This window comes from Rissa tridactyla, chromosome Z (assembly GCF_028500815.1).
Source record: "Rissa tridactyla isolate bRisTri1 chromosome Z, bRisTri1.patW.cur.20221130, whole genome shotgun sequence".
NCBI lineage: Eukaryota > Metazoa > Chordata > Aves > Charadriiformes > Laridae > Rissa > Rissa tridactyla.
In genome coordinates this window covers 57,545,363-57,549,854 of record NC_071497.1, presented here as the reverse complement: position 1 = coordinate 57,549,854, position 4,492 = coordinate 57,545,363, and the positions used below count along the sequence as shown (strand labels likewise).

General features: G+C 45.4%; 1 long non-coding RNA gene across 1 annotated transcript; it reads right to left on the bottom strand.

Moving 5' to 3' along the window:
* Positions 1–3,134: 3,134 nt before the first annotated feature.
* Positions 3,135–4,415, bottom strand: LOC128902345 (uncharacterized). The gene is made up of 2 exons (XR_008463754.1): positions 4,334–4,415; positions 3,135–3,351 (listed from the first exon to the last, which is right to left on the bottom strand). It is a non-coding gene; the product is annotated as an uncharacterized LOC128902345 (long non-coding RNA).
* Between the last annotated feature and the right edge of the window lie 77 nt (positions 4,416–4,492).

Genomic DNA, 4,492 nt, shown 5'->3' with positions numbered 1-4,492 from the left:
AGGTCAAGAATTGTATCCAATGTTTTTTCCATGGTGAAGAATACATCCAAGAAAGACAAGTATTTCCTAACCTCCTTCAGAGACAAATTATCCATGTTTCTTGTACCACTAATGCTAAAAAAAAAAAAAATTGTAAAAATCTTGTATTAAGATCACCAGCAAGACATCAGTTCTCTCTGCCTCATTTTTACAACTCAGGTGATGACGATGGGAAGGCTAAAGGGGACATTTTTATGAGTCTTAATTTACTGTTTGTTAGGTATCCTGAAAACAACACAGGAAAGGTGCTTTATTAGTGCAAAGTGTTTTGATGGGTTGGAGTTTCTCCTTTTTTTCCCTAAAGCTGCAGACAAAACATAGAATATGTGCGTGAGTAGCACTTCTTAAGAACAGCATAAACGTTCACGTAGTTTGCACAGGAGCCCTTCAAAAAAAACTGTGCAACTCCTCTGAAGTCAGTCATACAGATCCTCGCCCTGCACTTCCAAAATACAGCCACAATACACCTTCAATTACTGTCAGTTCAGGCATGCAATGATCTTATGTCTTTGACGGCAGCACACAATGCAGAAAATATTTTTGCAGGTGATCCTAAGGCAGGATGCTATCCCATGATATGTAGCTGCTGCTTTTTCTACCCATGAGGCTTTCTTTTTCTTTATTAGATTAGGTTGCATACTGTAGACATCCCCACTTCATGTCCTTCGCCAGAGGAGCTGGAGGCAAAAGTCCCATTGATTTAAGACCTGAGGGTGAATTAGTAATCCCAGTGTTTCAGGAACTCGTTTAGTAATGGAGGCTATATGGTCTCTAAGGCGAAAAGAGAAAGGAACACAAAACACACTGAATTCGTATTAGGTGTACTCCAGAAGGTCCTTGCTGTGCTTTATTTTCTCTTGTAAATTGACTTTACACTCTATAACCAACAGAGTAAATTAATTATCCCAAAGGATCCAAACCTATTATGAGTCCAAATGCATTATCAGGTGAATTGATGTTGGAAAGTCTCTGGGGCCCCAATATCCACCATAATTCCCAAAAGGAAAGGTAATAAAATGCTGTTTCTTGTTACCTGAGTCATTTTGTAAGGCAAAAGCAATGCCTAGCTGGTTCACTTAGCTTTTTGGCAATTTTCTCCAGCTCTTTTCAAGGGAATGTCACTAAATCTTCAAAAAATATTCACCAGCTATGGGTCAGAAAACAGGATGGAGAATTGGAGACTCCTCTAAAAACAATTAGCAGTAATAAAACTATTATGCATAATATTTAATACCATATAGCACTTCATATTTTGCAGTTCTTTGCACACCCACAGAGTGTTCTGAATATCCCCACGAAGATGGCATGTCCTATTACCACAAATGAGAAATCTGCAACAAACTTTCATATCCGGTGAAACTCTACTGAATCTGAGTGTCTGCTCAGTACTATAGAAGAAGCCACTGTTAGAAACATGGTTTAGGAATGCCTTTCTCGGGTGTCTCAGCCAGTCTGGTCAGTTAGAAACTACTCCTGCACAATGCCTAAGTGGATTTGGAAACATTAGCCCTGTACTCTGTACTTTGTATGCATGTACAGTGCATATTTAATAACATTGCTATAAATATATATAAATGCAAATAATAACAGAACAGGGACCTAGACCAGTTCTGAGTGCAGTACAGGAGCGGCGCAACCTTTGAGAATTGTTCTTGACTACAGGAACTTGCTTAACTGAGGTGGCAATGCCAGCTCTCCCTTCACGCTCCCTCTCTCCGCTCCCTGAGTTTGCCCACTTTCTCATCCACCTTCTGTCTGCAGCCTCCTGACTTCCTGACAGCTGGAGAAGTTCAACTCAAACAGACAAGGCAAAAACCAAAGCAGACTGAGGTCTGCAATAGAGCAAATGCTAATGCATTTCCCAGCCTGAGGACAAAAGGACTTACAGTTACAAAAGCCAGCTCACGTTCCCTACAGAATTCAGCACCCTTCCTAAACCTAGACCCTCCTACAAGCTTCGCTCCTGTGCTATCACTAGCATAGTAGGACTGCTATTCTCCTAAGCGTGCATATTTGCAACAGAAGTCCACAATTTTATTCCAGTTCTCCTGTATAGATCTATTCTTGTATCCTTGTGTGTATGAATAAAGTGACACTAAAATTCATTACACACACCGCAGATCCCCCCAAACACCTTCCTGTTCCCACACACAGCAAGCCTTTCCAAGACTATGACTGACACAAAGGCATGAAACCTCACTGCAGATGGCTCCCGGCTTCCTTGGATCTCACAGATCACCTGGTAGGGGCTGGTAGGCTACTTGCCCTTTTCTTAAAAAGAATTCCTGTAAGGATGGTGCTAAGGAAGGAAAAGATCTTTGTTCCATGAGATCCTTTTCTGGAAATTCCACCAGAGCCTGTGGATGATCAGACTCATGCACTTACTCAGTCGTGCCTTTTAACTTAGTTGGAAATGCCAAAAATTATTTTGCAGCAAGTTCTGCTTTGCAGTCCAAACCCTCAGGTGCACAAAGAGCTAGGTACATCCAGGATAGAAAGTTGCTTCCCCATCACAAAGCCAGGTAAAGGTGCTCATGGAGCAGCAATAGTGCAGGGGACAAAGACTAGTTTTTCCTCCCTCCAGTAAATATATATCTTCCATAGAAAAATAAGGAAGACCATCAACTACCAGCATACACTAAGTTATGTCCAGCCCTGTATTTCTGCATGACTGGAGTCTTCTTGCATATTGCTGCACTCAGTGTATGGCTTATAAAATATTTCTGTAATGATAACAGGACATTTGTGAAAATGCTGCTCAGCTCAAAGCACAGCAGACTGTGCAACAGTGAGCAACCCAACTGAAGGCAATGTGTCATGCTGAAGATCTGCAAGGAGAACAATGTTTTCAGAGTACTGCTTACACTAAGCCATCTTCCCGAGGACCCCAGTCAACCCCCTTGTATGCAATAGATTTTTCTTGCTTGAAGTAGCATATGTTTGCAAGAACAATACTGTAGCATCTAATGCCATGTACCAGGCAGGCTGGGAAAGCACAGTCTTTCTCCTGCTGCCCCTGAGGCCACGAGGTAGAGGAGCTGTAGGAAGGCAAACACTGGGAACCGGTCTCTTCACATTTACACACATACCAGAACTATAATTCCCAGATGTATTTCAGTAACATGAAATCAAATCTTGACTTCTTTAACAAGTCTCTGATGCATCAACTATTTGCCCATTTGGGTGACCTGGACACTCGCTCGTTACATGAACTGCAAGAGATAATCCACTCTGAAGTTATTGATGCAGTGGTATGACTTGTCTTTAGTGGAGTCACAACACAACCGGATGCGATTCAAAAACGGCTTCACTCTGCAAATAACATATAAAGAAATATGTTATGACATTTAGGAAATATGGGGTCTCAAAGATACTCGCTTCGTTGAAGGAATCACCTGGAAAAGATTTAAAATATTAGGCTAATAATTCAAGACTTCATTTCCAAGGAAAGAAACAGCAACCAGCTTTTTCATCATTTTTTGGATGGAGCAGCTTGATGAAGTTTATGTCTCCACTACAATATTAACAGCACAGCACACAATATTACCATAAAATAGCAAGCCTATGAAAATAAGTGAAATAAAGCAGAGAACTACTAAACCTCAATTGCAAATTCTAAGGGTGCCGTGAACAAAACCAAATTTGCATTTTGCCAACCCTTTTTTTCTCTCTTTATTTCACCAAGATGTAACTGGGATGTTCAAAACGCTACAAATGAGGAATAAAACTACCAATTCTCCTCCTTAAAATAAAAGGTTAAGCTTGCAATTATACGACTTTGGCATATCATTTTGCGCAATTACTAATTAACTACGATCCCCGATCACAGAATGCAGAAGTAGTGATTTTCTTCCTCAAGAGCTGCGCCTGCTTCAAGTCAAGTTCTGCCACAGGAGGGAGGAAAAAAAAACCCCACAGGGCAGGCGAACCTGTGCCCGTGGGGTGGCGCGGGGGGGACAACGAACGGTGGAAACGGTTCTTTGGAGAAAACCATCCCGCAACGCGGATTTCAGCACGCGGCCGGGACGGGGGGGTCCCGCAACGCCCCCTCCCCGCGGCGGCATCGCCGTTTTGGGAAAGTGGGAGAAACAAAGCCGCCGCCCTCCCTCTCCCCGCGTCCCCCCTCCCCTCCCGCCGGAGCTGCCCCACACCCGCCGCACCGGCCGCGGGGGCTGGCAGCGAGGTCGCACCGCCCCCCCGCCCCGCGGAAGGAAGAGCCGGCACTGGGGCAGCGCGAGGGGCTCTGCCCGCCGCCCCGCACCGCGCCGCCCCGCACCGCGGCAGCGCCACTCACCCAGCCGCGCCGCGCCGAACCGCGCCGAACCGCGCCGAACCCCGCCGGTGTGCGGGCCCGCCGCGGCGGCCGCAGGTGCCGCGGAGGAGGAAGCGGGGGCGGGCGGCGCTGGCGAGCCAACCGGGGCCCGGCGCGGCGCCGTGAGTCACCAGCGGCCGC